Genomic DNA, 21,426 nt, shown 5'->3' on the forward strand with positions numbered 1-21,426 from the left:
AAGTTAAAAGAATTTACAAGTAGAAAGTCTGCGCTACAAAATGTTCTCAACAAAATATTCCATGAGGAGGAAATGAAAAACAACAATGTAGGTCAGCAAAGGGAGGAAGTACCTTAGAGAAAAACCACTCAACGGTGAAACCAAGCCAACTTAAAAACCAAAAATAAGCCAAATGACTGGAAATACAAATCATATCTCAATAATAACCCTGAACGTTAATGGCCTAATCAAAAGACATAGACTGGCAGAATGGATTAAAAAGAAAGACCCAACAATATGCTGCCTGCAAGAGACTCATCTCATAGAAAAAGACATCCACAGACGAAAGGTGAAAGGATGGGGGAAAATCTATCATCTACATGGACTCAGTAAAAAAGCGGGGGTTTCCATCCTTATATCAGATAAAGTGGACTTCAAGCCAAAGTTAGTCAGAAGGGATAAAGAAGGACATTTCATACTGGTTAAGGGGACCATAAATCAGGAAGACATAACGATTGTAAATATTTATGCCCCAAATAATGGTGCATCCCTGTACATCAAACAAATCCTTCTCAATTTCAGGAATCAAATAGACCACAACACAATAATTCTGGGTGACTTTAACACACCACTGTCACCACTGGATAGATCTTCCAAACAAAAACCCAATAAACCCCTGCCCCCCCCCAAAAAAAAAAGTCTGCATACTGTATTATTCCCATAGAACATTTTGGAAATGGCAAAGTGAAAAGATCAGGAGTTTGGGTTGCAGGAGGAAGGTTTAAATAGCTGAAGCATGGGATAGTTTTTAGAGTGGTGAAACTATGATACTGCAATTTGGGGTATGCAACACTATGCATTTGTCAAAACCCATTAAAATTTAGAACACAAAGAGGAAAACCTGATGTGTGCAGAAAATGGTTTGTGAAATAAAGGAATGTGGAGGTAGAATGCAAACTGACAGAGGAACCTGTTACCAGTGTAGGGAACAATCTTATTGAAGGGAATGTGGCGAAAAGGTACTGACCTAATTAACTCTGGAAATGGGTGAAATCTGTGAGACTAGACAAACTTTGTGTAAACACTTTAATTCTAGTAACACCATAAAACAAGGACTTTTTCTTTCTTTTTTGGTACCAGGAATTAAACCCAATAAATTGAAAACCTTCTGGAAAGGGTTTACCATTCTAAATGTCATTAAGAACATTCCTGACTCATGCGCTGGGGTCAAAATGTCAACATTAAGAGGAGTTTTGAAGAAGTTGATTCCAAACCTTATGGATGACTTTGGTTCAAGGCTTCAGTGGAGGAAGTAACTGTAGATAAGTAGAAGTAGCAAAAGAACTAGAAGTACAGCCTGAGTATGTGTTGATTTTCTGTGATCTTATGATAAAATTTAGACTATAGGCAATAATACTGTACATTTCAAATAACTAGAAGGAATTTTGAAAGTTTTCACCACCAAAAGGTGATAAATGCTTGAGAAGAGTCATGTAACCTAATTTAAACATTCCACAATATTTACCTGTATTGAAATATCACACCCCATTAATATATATATAGTTTTATGTTTTTATATATGAGTTAAATACATTTTTTAAAACTTAAACAGATTAGGAGTTGCTTCTTGTAGATCAGTAAAAGTAATTTCTTGAGATGAAGCTACTGCTGGTAAAGACACTGAATATTGTTGAAAGAACTGCAAAATACGTAGAATATTATGTAAACTTAGTTGGAAAAAAAAGCAGCAAAATTTGAGAATTGACTAATTTTTTAAATTCTGTGAATCAAATGCTATCAAATAGTGTCACATGACACAGAAATCTTTTATGAAAAGAAGCCAATCACTGCAGCACACTTTATTGTTCATTTTAAGAAATTGCCACAGCCACCCCATTCTGATCAGTCCACCATCAATATACCCTCCACCAGCAAAAAACAAACAAACAAAAAAACCCATTTAAGGCCTGATAGCATGTTTTAGCAATAAAATGTTTTTAATTAAAGTATGTACAGTTTCTTGTGCACTTAATCGAGTATAGAGTAACTAACTTTTATATGCACTGGGAAACCAAAAAGTTCATGATTGCTTTATGGTAGTGTTCTAGAACTAAATCTGCAGTATCTCTAAGGTCTGCTGGTATATGTGTTTCCTTTCTCATAGCCTATCTTACAGTTGTGTTAGTGCATGAAAGCAAGTCCTTTATTGAATTCTCCCATACATACTATTAGCAAGGTATAAAAATAGTCACATAGACTACCTGTAAGAATAATGAAGGTCCCTACTCTGTGTCCTTTTTAGGCATTCCAACAAACATCTTAGGAAGACTGACTCCAAATCTAACAATATCCTGGCAGAGGGGTCAGCTCACTTAACTGATTTAGAAAGCAGACTTCTTCACTAAGAAGGATGAAGAGCCAAATGAAATTCTTTACTGGGTATTATGGTTTTTATCTAGAGTGTCCCCCCAAAGGTGCATGTTTTGAAGACTTGGATCCCGATGAAGAAATGTTCCAAAGTAGAGCTTTTGGGATGTGGTTGGATCATAAGGGCACTAACCTTATCCAGGATTAATCCATTGATTAATTCATAATTGGATGGTGGTGGAAACTGGACCTCCATGCCCTTTCCACTGTGATGTTCTCCCTCACCACAGACACACAGGAATGGAGCCAGTCAGCCATTGAGTGAATCCTCAGAAATCATGAGCCAAAATAAATCGTTCCACCTTTCCATTGTTTCCATTTGTCACTTTTTTGTTGGTGACCAAAAAAAAAAAAACAAATAACATATCAGGCTTCTGTGAAGGTAGGTGTGGCGAAATTTCTGATTTTCTATTTAAGCAAGGACGTCCAGATGACCTCATACTTAAAATTTTCCCATCTTACATGAAAAAATATTTACAACATTCTTTATACTAATTAATGAACCTTCTGATACAAATTTAGAAAGTGATATTTCAAGTGCTTAATGGCATAGGATGTGGGATGCTGCTAAGAGTATTTTAGTATATTAACTAACTGCCTTCCTCCACTGTTGATACTGAAATATTTTAAAGGTAATTCACTTGTAATTATAGTTACAAGGTAGCAATGTACTATGTGGGTAAAATTGTCTCATTTTAATATTATATTAGAAAAAAATGAATAACTGCCTTTGATTTCACAGATAGTCCTTGAGAAGAGGCTATTTAAATTGCTTAATTATAATAACTCTCAAGTACTATTCATGGTACGTGTGGTACTCAAACATAATAGAAGCTCAGAGATGGCCAGAAATGACTGAAGTTTGGAGAATTCAAATTTAGTTGAATGTCTTTTTTTTTTTTTCTTAATAGTATTCTGTCATTGATTCCTTTTCTCCTTCACCCATTTTGTCAGTGAGTATTACTCCTATACAATGTAAGCCATTTTCTGTGTTTCTTGTTAAAACATCCTTCCAAGGAAAAACCCTACCCTCCCTGCTGCCTCTTTGATGGTCCTGGGGTTGGAACCCACAGCCTTGTACACACTAACAAGCATAAAACCTGCCTTCTTTATGAAAACTCCTTTAAAGTTGCTGCAAAAAAGGATGTTTAAAAAAATAGACTTAGTTTTAGGGAGTTGTATGAAATATTTCTAAGCAAATATGATTGACTTATGAAATTTTACACAGTTGACCTTAGTGACTGTTTTCAGTATTCTAATGAAATAAAAGTAATACAATATTTCAAAAGCATATGGCTTTTGTATTAAATATATACACAGATTTTGAAAGTAAAATTTATGTCGTTTACTTTTGAAAATGTTTTATATATCAATGCAGCTTAATAAGTGTATAGAATCTGTCAAAAATTGAGGTTATCTCTCCCTACAGCCACAATGGGATGGCAATTTTAGGACAATGAGAGAGATATCAGTGAAACACATTTTTGCATTTCCTTTTAGCCATACATGAAATGCTTAGCAGTACTGCTGTACTACTACTAATAATTGACTTCCTTAAGGGTGAAAATCTTAGTATCTAAATAGTTCAGGACCTGGAACTGCTTGTGTTTGCTCTTTGAGGAGAGGTAATAGAAGGGTGCTTGCTGCCTCCCTCAGAGCCTTAGCCAGCTGTCATTCCACAGGGGAGAAGTATGCAACCCTTTTCATTGTTTTTCTCAGAGCAGGATTTCTGGACCAGTGTAGAACTTGCTTACTATACTTAAACATTTGAGGGCAGGGCTTTTTTCTTCTCTCTTTAATTGGAATTTTGCAAACATGTAAAGTTTATAGAGGGAGAGGGAGTGGTTTTTTTGGGGGGGGAGTACTGGGAATTGAACTCGGGCACTAGACCAACTGAGCCACATCCCTAATTTTGTATTTTATATAGAGACAGGGTCTCACTGAGTTGCTTAGCACTCACTTTTTGCTGAGGCTGGCTTTGAACTTGAAATCCTCCTGCCTCAGCCTCTTGAGCTGCTGGGATTATAGACATGCACCACTGCACCTATCCAAGATGGAGTTTTAATTAGACTTTTTGGTATTTTAATATAAAATTGCAAATTTTACTTATTGTTTTTCTTATTAAATTATCCTGTGTGGTCTGTCTTTTGGTCCTTGTAAAACCTTGTGTGACAGCAGTAGACAGCATGAAACAAACTGTTAATACCATTTTTCCCATAAGAAACAACAAAAAAAATTATATAGTGATGTTAGAGGGTGCCAAAATACCAGGGAATTTTCCTAAGGGTTTCCATGATAGTAAACTATTATAATCTCTTTCATTTGTCATTTCCATCTGAATGCTTCTTAAACCATCTCCAGAATGATTGGGACGACCAGTTGGGTGATTCCATTTGCAGTGTAGGAATTAATCTGAGTATCAGAATGTAGAGTTATATATTTTTTTATTTAGCTTTTAATTTTTTGCAGACTGCATTTTGTCTCATTCCACCATTTTTCATACCCCCTCCCTCTCATTTTCTTCTACATATTCTAAAGTTCCCCCATTATTCTCTCATTCCCCTCCCCCACCCCCATTATATATCATCCTCCACTTATCAAGGTTCATTCGGCCTTTGGTTTTTTGGACTTGGCTTATTTCACTTAGCATGATATTCTCTAGTTCCATCCATTTATTTGCAAATGCCATAATAGTATTCTTCTTTATGGCTGAATAGTATTCCATTGTGTATATATACCAGAGTTTCTTTATCCATTCATCTGTTGAAGGACTTCTAGGTTAATTCCACAATCTAGCTATTGTGAACTGAGCTGCTATAAACATTGATGTGGCTGTGTTATTGTAGTTTGCTGATTTTAGGTCCTTTAGAATTCTGGATTAATGAAGAAGATCCCAGTATATTTCCAATTAGACTGAGAATTGTAGAATACTATTTGATTAACACAAATTGACAAGTCTGATTAAATTCCAGTATACATCTTTCTTTAGATCTTTAAATAATTTATACATTTTTCTTCAGATCTTTATGTATTTCATAATAATATATCACTTTAAATTACAGTAAAACTAATATAGCATAAAAAACTTGGTGTACAATTAACTGGCATTTTGTTATGTTCACTTACAGTGGTATGCAACCATCACCTCTGATTCAAAAACATTTTTATCAACCCAAAAGTAAACCCTGTTCCCATTAAGCAGTTCGTTCCCATTTTCACTTCCCTCACTTCTACCAACCAGGGCCCATCTGCTTTTGGTCTCCGAGGATTTACCTCTTTGGGACATTTCTTATAAATGGAATAATAAAATATGTGATTTCTTTTCTTTTCTTTTTTGCCTAGCTTCTTTGACTCAGCATGATTTTGAAATCATCCATATAATAGCATGCACAGAAACTTTATTTTGTTATTGCTGAATAATACTCCATTGTATATGAATGCCACATTTTCGTCTGTTCATTCATCCATTGGAATAGACATTTTGGTTGTTTCAATCTTTGGGCTATTGTGAATAATGGTGCTCTGAACATTTACATACAAGTATTTATTTGAACACCTGTTTTCAACTCTTTGAGTATATATCTATAACTAAATGGCTTGATCATATGGCTTTTCTTTTCTTTCTTTGTTTCTTTCATTTTAATCTTCTTGAGGTGGTATCTCACTATGTTCCCCAGGCTAACCTTAAAACTCTGGAAGTCAAGCCATCCTCCAGCCTTGTGTGTTTCAAGTAGCTGGGACTACAGGTATGCACCACCAGGCCTGGCTCATGTTGTATCTCATAGGGCTAACTTTTTTAACCAAACTGTTTTTCATAAAGGCTACACTATTTTACATTTCTGTAAGCATTAAATATTTATGCTGGTTTCCTGAACTGGCTCTAGAGCTTCCAGATTAAATTGTGAAAAAGAATTGTTGTTATTGTTGTTAGATAATAACATACAGTGTTAAGTCTTTCAAAGGAAACCTGCAAAACTGGTATATTTATTTTTTTTTTCCTTTTTTTTTAAAATTAGTTATACATACTGTAGAATGCACTTTGATACATAATGTATAACAGTATAATTTCTCATTCTTCTGGTTATACATGATGTAGAATCTCACTGGTCGTATAGTTATATATATACATGGGATAATAATGTCTGATTCATTCCACAATCCTTCCTATCCCCTTCCCCCCACCAACTTCAGTCCTTTCTACATAATCTAAAGTAACTCTATTCTTCCCTAGCCTCCCCCAACACTGAATTAGCATCTGCATATCAGAGAAAACGTTCCACTTTTGGTTTTTTGGGATTGGCTTATTTCACTTAGCATGATATTCTCTAGCTCCATTCATTTACCGGCAAATGCCATAATTTCATTCTTCTTTAAGACTGAGTAATATTCCATCGTGTGTGTGTGTGTGTGTGTGTGTGTAATACACACACACACACACACACACACATATATATATATGTATATACACACAACATATATATATATCACATTTTCTTTATCCATTCATCTGTTTTAGGGCATCTAGGTTGGTTCCATAGTTTAGTTCTTGTGAACCAAGCTGCTATAAACATTGATGTGACTGTGTCACTATAGTATGTTGATTTTAAGTCCTTTGTGTGTAAACCGAGAAGTGGGATAAATGGGTCAATGGTGGTTCCATTCCAAGTTTTCTGCGGAATCTCTATACCACTTTCCATAATGGTTGCATCAGTTTGCATTCCCAGCAGCAATATATGAGTGCACCTTTCCCCCCATATCCTCACCAACACTTATTGTTGTTCATATTCTTGATAATTGCCATTCTGATATATTTATTGGTTATATTTCTTCTGTGAATTCTCTGTTCAGTTCCTTAGCTCATTTATTGATTGTGTTGTGTTTTTTGGTGTTAGGTTTTTAGAGATCTTATCCTGGAGATTAATGCTCTATCTTAGGTGCATGTGGTAAAGACTTTCTCCCATTCTGTAGGCTCTCTCTTCATGTTATTGTTTCCTTTGCTGAAAAGAAGCTTTTTAGTTTGAATTCATCCCATTTATTGATTCTTGATTTTCTTACACTTTAGAAATCTTGTTAAGGAAGTCAGATCAATCTCTAAACCAACATGATGAAGATTTGGGCCGACTTTTTCTTCTATTAGGCTCAGATCTAGTGCCTAAGTCTTTGATTCATTTTGAATTGAGTTTTGTGCAGGGTGAGAGATAGGGGTTTAATTAATTTTGTTACATGTAGATTTCCAGTTTTCTCAGCACCATTTATTGAATAGGTTATCTTTTCTCCAATGTATGTTTTTGGTGCCTTTGTCTAGTATGAGATAACTGTATGTGGATTTGTCTGTGTCTTCTGTTTTGTACCAATGGTCTATGTGTCTGTTTTGGTGCCAATACCATGCTGTTTTTCTTTTTGGTTGTTGTTTTGTTTTTAGTTGTAGATGGACACAATACCTTTATTTTTTTTTTTTTTTTTTTTTTTTTTTTTTTTTTTTTTTGCGGTACTGGGGATTGAACTCAGGGCCTTGTGATTCTGAGACAAGAACTCTACCAGCTGAGGTATCTCCCCAGACTTATTTTATTTATCTTTATGTGGTGCTGAGGAGCAAACCCAGTGCCTCATGCATGCTAGGCAACTGCTTTACCACGAAGCCACAATTGTAGCCCCCCCTGCCATTTTTGTTACTATGGCTTTGTAGTATAGTTTAAGGTCTGGTATTGTGATGCTTCACTTTTCTTGCTAAGGATTTCCTTGGCTATTCTGGGTTTTTTAGTTTTCCAAATAAATTTCATGATTGCTTTATCTAGTTCTATGAAGAATGTTGTTGGGATTTTAATTGGAATTACATTAAATCTATGTAACAATTTGGCAGTACGACCATTTTGACAATATTAATTCTTCCTATCCGGGTGCATGGGAGGTCTTTCTGTCTTCGAATACTAAAACCAGACAGGCACATCAAGGAAAGAAAACTTCAGACCAATATCCCTGATGAACATGGATGCAAAAATTCTCAATAAAATATTGGCAAATCACATAGAAAAACATTAAAAAGATAGTTCACCACAATCAAATAGGGTTCATCCCAGGATGCAAGGTTGGTTAAACATATGGAAATCAATAAACTTAATCCATCACATCAATAGACAAAAGCTATATATGCTAAACCCAAGGTCAGCATCATTCTAAATGAAGAAAAACTGAAAGCATTCCCTCTAAAAATTGGAACAAGACAAGGATGCCCTCTTTCACCACTTCTATTCAACATAGTCCTTAAAACTCCAGCCAGAGCAATTAGACAGGAGAAAGAAATTAAAGGAATATGAACAGGAAAAGAACTATCATTATTTGCTAATGACAGGATTCAGTATTTAGAAGAGCTTAAAAATTCCACCAGAAAACTTCTAAAACCCATAAATGAATTCAACAAAGTAACAGGTTATAAAATCAACACCCATAAATAAATACGTTCCTATACATCAGTGATAAAATCTACTGAAAGAGAAATAAAGAAAACTATCCCATTCACAATAGCTAAATAAATAAATAAATAAAAACAACATATTTGGGAATCAGTATAACAAAAGAGGTGAAAGACCTCTTCAGTGAAAACCACAGAACACTAAAATCGGTCCATTGTGTTTGGTTATATGTAATTTCTGATCTTTAGGTATCTGAACAAAATTTTTAAAAAGTTCTTAGGAAATGAATTTTGCTGTTATTAAAATTAATATACTTTATTCCTTTCTTGTTTATGTTTTATATCTAATATAGAATTAACACTTTGAAAATACTAGCTGATTTAGGAGTCAGTTTTGGATACACGTTACTTAGAGTAGGAAAATATGCCTGTAATTTTCAAGGTTTTAAATTTGACCATTTCACTGTATAAGGAGGTGGATTATATCCTTCTAGTTTCCAGTCAGGTATATCTTTTTATGTTTCTATTGTACAGAACTTAAAAAGTTTTGACAGTTTAATCTTCTTATTGTTCATTGTTAATGTTTTCCAGTCACTTACTGACTTGAACTGGTTTTTTCATGCTGAATTACATATTAATTAATTTTACATATGGTTTATTAATTCATCACAGAATGTGATAGATCACTCTTGGTGCCTACCAAACTCTCTCTCTTCTCTTCAACTTTCTTCCTGTTGAAAAATATTCAGATTTTTGTTCTGGTGTGTTTTTCTTTCATGTGCTTTGAAAAGTTGAGCTCCCTTGCTCCCCTGTATAAATAATAATTATTGTTAAACAGTTAATCCTGTTCCTTATGTCAGTGATTGGTTTAAGATGAAGAACTTCTATGAATCATTTATTCTCTTTTAAAGTAAAACACCCCCAGTGATAGGCATTCTAGGGTGAAATCAAAGCCTTAGATTCCTACTGTTTTCCTGATTCACCATCCTAGAGCAAGACTTCAGTTTGCAAGATTACTTCATGGTCCAAAATGGCCATATGGTGTCCAAAAGGAATAAAAAATCCATGGGGAAAAAGGCTTAATTTCCTAGCTGAGTCAGCTCCCTTTAATGCCCCCTTTCCAGAGGTCCCACATAACATTCTTGTTTACATCTCAGTGGCTGTGTCTCCACTTGGAGTGGCCTCCAAATGTTATGGGGCGCAGCTTAAGAACAGACTGATCACCACTGAGAAGTCCAAATTTGAGTCTTTATTAAGCTGGCCAGCTGACTGTCTCACACAATGCCCCAAAAAATGGCTATTGGGAGAACAGCCCCGACCACTGGGTTGTAGGGGTTTTTATACCAAAAATCACATCAATCATAAGTGTTGGTTGCTATGATTCGAAATTACAAACTAAAATCATGAGATCATCAACAGAAGGGGAAGTGGGTCAAAATGACTCTTACCTAAGTACAAACTAAAGAATGGTTGCTAACATCCACACAATTACCATTTACATGGTACATTGGTTAAGCGCAATAGGAATCAAAAGAGAGCAATTCTTACTACAGAGGAGTTGCCATTGTATATTATTAAACATGTCACACCAAGTAACTGATGATGGGCACAGAGGCGAGGTGTTCCCATGGGAGAAGCTTATTTCCTACACAACATGGAATCTCAGAGCAAAATGGAGTCTATTTAGTCATTTCCCTTAGAGTCTGGCCTATAACACTCTCATGGAGCCCGATCTGTCAGCCCATCACAATTAACATGGCCACATCTACAAGGGAAGCTAGGAAATCTAGTAGTACTTGAGTTGAATGCATTTCTTCCCTGAATGAAGCTTACTTAGCACAGGAAGAAGGAGCATCTGTTAGCAGAGACTGGTCACTTGTTTCCAAATCAGTATCATTCCAAGCTCCTTTTCTGGTTGATTGTGGTAGCCAGTGCCTGTAGTTCCAGCTACTTGGGAAACTGAGGCAAAAAAAAATCACTTGAACACAGGAGTTTGAGACCAGCCTGGGTAACATAGTAAGATTCCATCTTAAAAATGAAACAAAAAGCTCTTTTTCTTTTACATCTATTTGTTTATAAAGTACATACTCTCTGGACAATGGGAGCCGACTAAGTGTTTTCATTTTGTTTTTGTGAGGTTTATAGTCCTGTTTCATACTAAGTGAAACTGCTTCATGGAAAAATCAACTTTCTCAAGGGCATTTATGATAAATCCAAACCCTGGCCAACTCTCCTCTTGACTTAGAATACTCTGCTAATAAATTTCCTTTGATCAAACCCTTCTTTCTTTAGTAGCTCTCTATGACCTGTATTGTGACACTCACCCAGGCCTCTTTGCATAATGCTCACAAACTTTAGCTCTGCTCTTCACCTCCTTTCTAGACCACTGCATTGTAACCAAACCGTCCACCATCTCATTTTTGATGCAGTGTTTTTTCATTATGACTTTTTTTTTTCTCTCCAGATCCTACCCATCCTTTATAGGGTTCAAGCTCAAAATTTTTGCTTGTATTTTAGCTACATACTTCTCTATCCTACTCATCTACCTCATCTACTCTACCTGCAACTGATTTGTATGTCTCATTTCTTTTTCATTTTTAAAATCTCCTAAAGGATCTTAAAAAAAAAAAGAAGTGTTGGGCTGGGGGTATGGTTAAGTGTCCCTATGTTTAATCCCTGGTACCAAAAACAAAAATGCTGCTTTTCCCAGCCCTTTTAATTTTTTTCTTTTAAGACAGGGTCCCACTGAATTTCCAAGGCTGGCCTGGCGCTTACTATTCTCCTGCCTCAGCCTCCCAAGTAGTTGGGATTATTTGGCCCGTGCTACCCCACAGGGAGGGGTATGTGTAGCCTTTCTAATAAATTTCTAAATTAAGAATAAGTGTTTTCATTTAAAAGAATAGAAAAAACTTGTTGGCTAAATAATTGGTACAAAGAGGGTGTGAAAGAGGGCAAAGAAGTTTTCTCTTCAGGGCCAAAAATGTAGAAGTATGGCAAATTAAAATTATATCTGTTTTATAAGTCATTTCATAGCACCACCCCGCTCCCCAAAAATAAATATGGTGTTGTTCTTTTTTGGTTCAGTTTTAAGAGAAAACATTTATTCCCCAATAAAACATGGTCTGCTCTGCCATATTATGATGAGTAAAGGACAGTTTAGGAAGTCAGTTACTTTCACTGAGTCAGTTGTAAAAATAAAAGGGCCTCACAGGTCCCAAGGCTGTGTTTCAATCATGAGTCTCTGTAATGTATTCTGTCCTATGTGTTGATAGTAAAATTTTTGAAATCATGGATATTCTTGCTTCCTTGCAAAAGAGTGATAAGCAGAATTTCTTAAGTAAATCAAACTAACACAAAGCAACCATTGTAGGTTTTTTTTCTTTGAGGCCTATTTGTTGATGATAATGAAACTGGTTGTGCTATCATATGTTTGATCCTTTTCCTGCATCAAAAACAGATCATGTATCTTCCAGGCAGATGGTACAAGTGAAAAATTGACTGTTTATACCTGAATAATAGATGTTTTGTTGATAAATCAGGGTCTGCAGAAATCAGTCAGATTTCATGACGTCTTTCAAACTGAAATGAGTTTATTTATAAACTCAAACTATCATTTAAAAACATATATGCACATAAATATTAAGTTTGCATATTATATTTGTTGCCTGTTTACTCTTTGGAAGTTACTTTGAACTGTAATAATTTAGCTGAAAAGATAGTTAAAATCTACCTCTCAGAATTCATTTTTTTCCCATCAAGTAAAATTGTCTTCAAGCTCCCAAAGATAGTTATAATGTTCCAGTGTACCATGGATATTAGAGTAGTTCTCCTATAGTTCAGTTGAGATTTTATATAATAACAAGGACAAAGGAAAGAAGAGATGATCAGTTTTAATGCTCACTTTTTTTCCCATCTTTTTGATTATACCTCTAACTTTGGTTTGTATTTAATTGCATAATGAACTTAAGAGTTAGTCCAGTCTCCATGAAGGTAGATTTTAAGTAAAATAGGATATATTATAAGCAAAATAGTTTATATATACATCCCATACTCGCAGATTCTTTGAGATTGAAAGTATGGCTGACTCTAGATTGCTGATTGTAATGCTGATTGTTCCTAGTTTGTAGTATTAGAACTACCTGAGTGAGGGAGATTGAGGAAGATCTCTGAGAAGTTAACATTTGAATGGGAACTGAGTAATGTAAATGGATGAGATACATGTTTTGATAAACTTCAGAAGGAAGAAGTTGTTCAGAGGATTTGTTGCAACTAATGTCACACAAAAAGTACAAAGGATTGGAAGAAATGAATTAAAGGGAATAAAAATATCTAAGTGTCTTATTAAGCTGACCCTCCAAGGTCAGCTTATTCATTTATGACCTGGTATTTTCAAATGAAAAGATCCTGAATCCCGTTAGTAAGCAAGTATGCTTTAGTAGGTATCACTCCCCAGGGAGGAAGATTCTAGTGTTATGAAGAACTTTTTCATTATAATTGGTCTCTCCTTAACAGGTATTTATAGATTAATTTGATTCTTAAATCATTCAACTCTTCCAATTACTTTTTCCAGAAGTTTGCTGTGTCGTGAGTTTACCTCTAAAGGAATACCCAGGTGATAAGGCAGAATAATCCTTGAACATTGGGTAGTAAATTGGAAATATTTGGGCTGTTTTATGTAAGTGCCAAATGAGGATGACTAACATAATGTTTAGAAGCAGTTGTTGGTCCAATACTTAGTTGATTGCCTTTCTTGGTGACATAGAACTTATTTCTCTACTGAACTTCAGTTGATGTTGTGGTTACCAGGGATATTTGGAATCTATGAAGTAGATTAGGTTACCATTAGGTGTGAATATTTGATTCCTTACCTGATTACTAACTTTTAACAGATGATATGAGGGAGAGAGATGCCATATTTTTAAATCATTTTAAATTTACATTACTGTTACTTTGTTGTACCAAAAGGACCTCCTATGACCAGGAAATTAAAAAATAATCAGTAATCAGTTGGTGAAACATTTGCATGCTTCGTGTTGCACAGCCTCTTAGGCACTGGTGCAAACAGATAGGTAGAATCTGTTTCTTACCCATATCTACTTTAGATATTAGTGATGAGTAAGTTGGTACCAAATTATGAATGCAATTAAGTGTTGGATTGAGTTGCTTGGACGTAAACCTGTCTGTAGAGTAAATGCTAGGGAACCAGGTCAGATAAATCAGGCCAAGGATAGCATTTTCAAGAAAAGTGTGGTCAAAAGTTTTACATACCACTGAAGTGAAATAGTATAATGACTGAAAAACAAAAGATAGCACAACCGGATCCTCAGTCATTATCACAAATATGCCTGAGTAATGTGCTCATGTAAGGCCCCCCAAAAAGGAAACCCCAACTCTGTCCCATGGATGGACGGCAACCCCAATCAACCGCAGGAGGCGTCACTTGATGCAAACCGCAAGAGGTGTTTATTCCAGCGCGCTGGGACCCAACTCCAGGAGTCGAGTCCCTAGCAGAAAATCTTGTAGGTTTATAAAGGCAGAAACCACACATCGGGAGGGGTCACACATGAAAGGGAAAAGGGGGACAAAGCTGCCAGGAAATTTCAAAGGGGGTCTGGGTTTGCTGACAACATGTTTCACAATGTTTTACAACAGGCTGTAGATTCTGGTCAATAGTTTCTGGTAATCCTACTGTTTGAGCACTATCTGGCTATCAGGCTCAATTTACTCTTTTTCTCTCTGTTTGGGGCTGTTTCCTGGAACAGCTTTAAGGGCTTTGTTCCCATTACTGGGAGGGAAACCTTAGGGAGTTGAGATAAAACAGACAGCTTAAAAAAATGTCCATTCTTTCACTCAAGCATGTGGAGAATACTTAAGAAGTCCTTGCAGGAGTTTTTCTGTGGTTTTTAGATGAAGCATGGTCCTGCTCTGTGGTATACGGAAAAAGAGAATCAAGATTAATTGAGATTTAAGATTTCCAACTGATTTAAAGTTTATTAGCATGTACAAAGTAGTAGAAATCCATCCATATACCTGCCTCAGTCTGTCTCAAATGTGGTTTGGGCAGACATTGGGAAAAGCTGGGCAAAATCATACAAGGCACTTGTGAGAATTGCTGTATTTTAATACATTTTTGGCTTAAGTAAATAATTTCTCTAATTGGGCACTGTTTTATAGGTGTAAACTTTAGATTTCTTCATAACTATGTACTAACTACTGATCTCTGACTGACATCTCATCCTGGAGTAGTCAGGTTAGCTGTCACTTTGTTAAGGCTTTTACAGATTCTCCCAGGCATTTAGCCATTTCTTCTTTAGAACTCTTTGATATATTATAATGATCTGTTTACAGCTTGTTCTGTCCTATTAAACTGTCAGTTCAGGCTGATATGACTTTGAGAAAAGGAACCTTATCTTATTCCCTCTTTACTTCCTTTGCCCCACTGTAATGTTTTCCCTGTAGTAGATGTTCTGTAAATGGTAGGTAGGTGGTGATGTGGCCGGAGGCTCACAGGTTCTTCATACTCAGAGAAACCATGCAGGATACTATTAACTTAATAAGCCAAATACTTGCCCTGCTTGTTACTTAGTATTCCAGATAATCTTCCAGTGTCTTTTGACAGATTTTCTGCTGCTTCATTTTATTGTAGTTCTCCTGGCAGCTATATACACAACCACCATGCCAATGTGTGATTTTGCAAACATATTCTCCTGCAGTTTTATTTAAAAAGGTCTGTCTTCAGATGGGACAATTTTTACTGCATATGTAAAGAGTGAACACACACCTAAACCAGATATGCTAGGAAAATATAAAACTTCTTCTTAATAAGCCTTTAAAGATATTCTGTTTCCTGTGTACATGTATGATTATATGAATGGTATTAGTCTACATCATGTACAACCAGAGAAATGAAAAATTGTTCTCCATTTGTGTATAGTGAATCAGAATGCATTCTGCTGTCATGTATAACTAAATAGAACAAAAAATAAAAATAAAAATGATATTGTTTCTTTTGTTTTATATATATATATATATATATATATATATATTTAGTTGTTGATGGACCTTATTTATTTATTTTTATGTGGTTCTGAGAATCAAATCCAGTGCCTCACACATGCTAGGCAAATGCTCTAACACTGAGCTACAACTCTAGACCCTTTTGTTTTTTGAGTTAGGGACTCACTATGTTGGCCAGGGTGGTGGAACCTCTGAGCTCAAATGTTCCTCACACCTCAGCTTCTCAAGTACCTGTGACTACACAGATACACACTACCACACCTTCTACCTTAAGGTGGGTGGTGAGGGGACACAGTTTAATTCTGGGGATTGAATTCAGGGGTTCTTGACTACTGAGCTATATCCCCAGACTTTTTTTTTTTTTTTTTTTTTAAGACACTGTCTGTTTACCCTGCTGAGGCTGGCCTCAAACTTGGCAGTCCTCCTGTCTCAGCCTCCCAGGTCACTGGGATTGCAGCTGACTTGAGTTTTTTAAAATATTTTCTTGTAATTATTTTGATGGTGAAACTGTTGAAATCTTTGTTACATAATAGAAAATCTAATTGATCTGAGGATGGGAGAAATAAGCCTACTACATTATAACTTTTATGGACTCTGCTTATAAGTTATTATGCTTTATGTCATTTAAAGGGGACTCTCCTTTGTTTTTAGTATTGTGGGAAAAAGTTGTTTCATTGACTTCTTTTTGGTGTTTCCAAGAGTGGGTTTCTGTTTTAGTGTAAAAAGTTTAGACTGAATTGAAATGAACAAGACCTTGACCTGAAAAAAAAAATGGAAATGATCATGAATCACTACTTTTCTAAAACATATGCAAAACCTTCTGGTTATAGCAAACTGTTGGCTTGCTTTTTTTATATTTCAAACTACATGATGATACAATTTTGTTTTCTCAGCTTGAGGTGCTATTTTTAATTTTTGTTACTGCAGTTTCATATGAAAGGAATGTTTTAGCACCAGTTAGGTTACGTGTTAGATTTAGTTGTAAGACATCTCAGATTGATATATCTAAAAATTTTCCTGAGCACACCCGCTCTCATCTGATCTCAGAAGCTAAGCATGGTCAAGTCTGGTTAGTACTCTAATGGATGTGATCTAAAAAATTTAGACTACCATTGGCAGTCAAGCAAGGTATTCATGGTGTTTCATGAAATGTTTTCCCCATTCTCTATTAAGAATCACCATTTTGAGCAAATTTGGAGCATGAATTATAGAAGAAATACGGTCAGACATTAAATATGACTCAACATTTAATTAAACTTATGTGGTAAGCAGGGTTCTAATTGCTTTACACAATTTTTTTCATCATCACAAAAAATCCATGAGGATTAAATTCTCATCTTTATTTCCCATATAAGAAAATTTTAACAGGGAAAGGCTAAGTAACTTGTGGTCTGAGAGCAGTTGAAAAGAACTAGGTTTAAACAGGAATCATCTGACTTCAGAATTATGTGCCTTTGACCATTTTGAACTGCCTCTCTCATGAATAGGCATACAAAGAAAAGATTTTACCCCATTTGCAATTAGAATAGTGGGTAGCATGTATTTTCTATTCGATTTGCAAAGATAAAAGGTAATTACCAGTATTCCATATGAGCCAGGATATGGAAAAAGGAAAAATCTAAGACACTAGGTACAAATATAAATTGTTAATTCTTTTTGGAGGACAGTGTTTCAAAATGCTAAAAACATGCACATGCTTTGACCTTTCCATCCTTCCTCTAAGAATTATCCTACATAGCTAAACAAAAAAAAAAGTATTAAGATAACTGAGCTGATATGCATTTTTTCTTTTTTCAAGTTTTTTGTTTCTGTGTTAAGTATTATTTATTATAGCAAGAAATTGAAAATAAAGTGCCCAGTATAACATGGGTTTGGATAACTGATACACAGTTATTAAAAAGGAAAATTAGAAATGTGATGTCTGTCCATGGCACATTGCTGAATGAAAAAAAATAAAACATTGCAAAATAACATAATTTGATTTCCTTATGTAGAATAAGTATGTTTCTGTACATAAACTCTGGTCTAAAATTAGGATACAGTTGTATCTTCTACTTAGTAAATTTTAAATGTCTATAATAGAGACACTCTGCCTAGGTTTTATTAGCATTATGAACATGGACAAATAACTATTCTGTGCCGCTGTTTCTTCAGTAAAATGAAGATAACTGTAGAACTTATCCTGTTGTTTTAGGCTCAAATGAGTTTGTAAAGCATTTGACATAGTAAGTGATCTGTGCAGCTGTCATTATTTTTGGATTTTGGAAAGTCAGGGAATTTTAGTCTTCTTTATACCTTTTATGGATTGAAAACAAGTGTGTAGGGCTGGGGAGATAGCTCAGCTGGTAGAGTGCTTGCCTTGCAAACACAAAGCCCTGAGTTCGATCCCCAGTACTGGAAAAAAAAAAAAAAAAAAGACTTGAAAACAAGTGTGTATCAACTGTGGACAACAACAAAAAACTTTTTAAAGGAGTTATTTTAGTTGGTGTGCTTACATTTTTAACAGGAAATATCCATTTATTTAGAGCTAAGGTTATTTTTCACATTCTTGTATTTTTCAAAAACTGCTTATAACCGTATATCTTGGTATTTTACCCTATGCTGTATGCCAGTTTCAAAGAAATTGAAATCATATTTTACTCTTCTGACTAGAAGGCATGCATAATCACAACAGATCCTTCCTGGAGAAACTGCCTTAATTTGTGGCTGCAATGACATGTTAGAATGTGACGTAAGTCTGGTGTCAGACTTCCAGAGTGGCAGGCCAGCCTGACAGCCATAGTGCATTTCCTTAGTGCATAGTGCCCACAGTGCTCAGAGGGAGCAGCTCAAAGACAAAGGACTTCAGTTTTATTTTTATCCCCGTGTCCTTTTTTGCCTGTAGTTGAGTTTCTTTTCAAGAATGTGATTTTGATGAAGGCTGGTGAGTAATTCTTGTTACTTTTATTTGTTAATAATAACTAATGCCTATATGAACAGTAGTCTATTTTCTCAGTTAATGATCCTGTGGTAAATAATCTTTATAGCCCTATGCCAGGCATGGTGCCTAGGGCAGAGCACTTACGTGCCATAAATATTTCTAAAACTTACTGTATTGTGGAAATATAAATGTATTTATTAGATTGTCAAATAACTTGAACATTTTTAGATGTGGGAGTTGGAATGTCTTTGCGGTGGTGTCTCCTAAACTTAAAACTTCATAAATATGTAGTGGTCAAAAATAGATTCAAAGCCTGAGGATTTTTATTTTAAAGTCTCAGAAGGTTAACCTCCCTTCATCTCAAAGAAAATTAGATTAATAGTTCCTCACACATTCCTATGGAGAAGCTCAATGATATTCATTATATAATGCTTTCTTTAATGCATAATTTAATAATGGTCTAAGCAAGTTAACAGTTGAAATACTGAATCTCTTTAAATTCTTTAATTTGGGGGGTTGTTTCAGTGATGTGATTAAAAATATTTATTAGCCTAAAACTGAAGAGCAATATCCTGGGAGGAGAATTACATGTTATAGACAGTATTTCAGCATTTAAAGGAATTTTAGAAATTTAAAGGAGAATGCTACACAGCCATTGATTGTAGAGGCTGGGAAATATGTCTTTTAAGGACTGATTACAAATTCACATTTTTTTGAATTGCACTATATGTTTAGTTTGAAAGCATTATTGTTCTGTTGTGCAGAGTTTATGGGTTTTGGATGTAACTATTTTGCTTATAATTTCTTTTTCTCCTTTGTATGTGAATGAAAGATATTATCTTAATTTTATTCTATTTATAAACTAAAGCCTTTAACGTTTTTTATATCTTGACATTTCTGGCATAGTTGTTTTCATGAAGGTTCAATAGCAGACTTTGATTGCAAGGTCTTTTAGAAGAATTTCCCAAGTTTCCCCTTAAAAAATAAGCATTTTATACTTTATAAGTCTAGTTGAAAAAAAAGACAGTATAGAAATTCTTTAAAAATAATTTTTTACTTCAATTTTCTGAAGCAATTGAAGACTAAGACTTGCTATGCATGTTTTTACATGCAAAAATGTGTTCTAAATTAACTTTTTATGCTAATATGCAAAATATCAAATTTGAGGAATAAACATCTACTTCCTATTATGACTCCCAAGACATGAGACTTCTATATTTAGAAGGATAGAAATGTAGAAGTAGGGTTTCAAGTTCATTTTATATAACTTGACAGCCTTAATTCAAGATCCAGTTTTTTCCCTTGAAGATGCAGAATGTTCAAGTTTCAGCTAAGATTCCACCCAAAGATAGAAAATTTAAGTACTGTACTTGGAAAATTCATGAATATTTTTATTCTTTTAAAAATTTATCATGAATCCTCGTAAACTATTTTAATGTGGTATGTAAAATACCCTATATTTTAAACTTAAGCAGTAAATTGCTGTGGCAATGATGAAATATATTTGTTATGCATTTTAAACAAAGATGTTTTTGAGACATTATGACATCAGAGGTCATTGGCTGCTACCAAGTTCAATTAAGAAGAAGCTACTTAAGCTTTTTTTTTTTTTTTTAATAGGAAATTAAATTTGGCAAAATGAGAAAAAAGAAGATGGTGAGCAGAACTGCAGGGGGATAACTTGAAATTGACATAAAAGTTTTACCCTAGTCTAAAGGGATAGGAAATAGAATTCTTATTTGTTTTCTAATGGATAATGTATGCTTTGAGAAATAGCTTCCACCAGTAGTATAGCCTGCTTGAAAAGTATAATTGCATTGCTTTTCTTTTTTTGAAATTTAGCCTGATAAACTCAGTTGGGTCTTTAAGCACCTTAGAGTCTTAAGCTATATTTTTATTTCCTAGTGGTGGACTGTACAAAGCCTTCTATACATATTAGATGTTCAATAAACATTTCAACATGAAATAAACAATGGACTAAGCAAGTTAAATGAATGAGGAGAGTATCTTGATCTATGTATTGAAGAGACTTCATCTTTACTCTGATTATTAAAACCTGCCAGTTAGCTAGCCAACTGATAGCATGCCATGCCTTATACTCTTGTTAGAAGGAAATATTTCTCCAGTGTCGAATATTGCCATTGCAATGTTCTGCTGTAGGAAGTGGGCCAGGTTGGATTCCCACCTACTGTAAGTGAGAAATTTCTTGGTGCTTGGGGATAATGATTTCTTAACTAAATTGAGCCTTAAGTGTAAGTGCTGTGTGGATCACATAAAGTACATTATGTTTGGATCTTTTCAGAGGTTTTTAAAATCCATTATTTTGAGATTGAAGTGATAGAAAACCTCTATCCCTTTTCGACCATTCCTGCTGATCCCAGCAGGCTCATTCAAATAGCAGTCACACTTGTGATGTTCTTCCTGCTCTTCTTTTTCTAAGCAAGTTCAATCCCTAATCAGTCTTCCCTTTGTATTTGTTTGTGGTTATTTATTTATATTTATAATAACATTTTTAAGGCTGTGTATTTGCTGCACTGTGCACCATTTTGAAAGAAATCTTTTTAACAAAGTCTTGTTTTACAGGGTTATCATTTGATTTTTGTTCTTGCAATGATTGTTTTGATGAAGCTCATGTAGTATCTGAAAATAAGTAAATAACTGTATAATGAAGAAT

The 21,426-nt window shown here is 34.8% G+C and overlaps 1 protein-coding gene across 20 annotated transcripts in view; it reads left to right on the top strand.

The window, feature by feature from the left end:
- PLEKHA5 (pleckstrin homology domain containing A5) overlaps positions 1–21,426 on the top strand; it is a 259,415-nt gene that overhangs the window by 123,413 nt on the left and 114,576 nt on the right. The window contains exon 1 of one of the 20 annotated variants that reach the window (XM_079141453.1): positions 18,259–18,755. The exons of the other annotated variants lie outside the window; for them this stretch is intronic. The gene's annotated coding sequence lies outside the window, so the exon portion shown is untranslated. Of the gene's footprint in view, positions 1–18,258; positions 18,756–21,426 lie in introns of those variants that run through there. 20 annotated transcript variants of the gene reach the window in all.

Source organism: Sciurus vulgaris (assembly GCF_902686455.1).
Source record: "Sciurus vulgaris genome assembly, chromosome: 5".
Classification (NCBI taxonomy): Eukaryota; Metazoa; Chordata; class Mammalia; order Rodentia; family Sciuridae; genus Sciurus; species Sciurus vulgaris.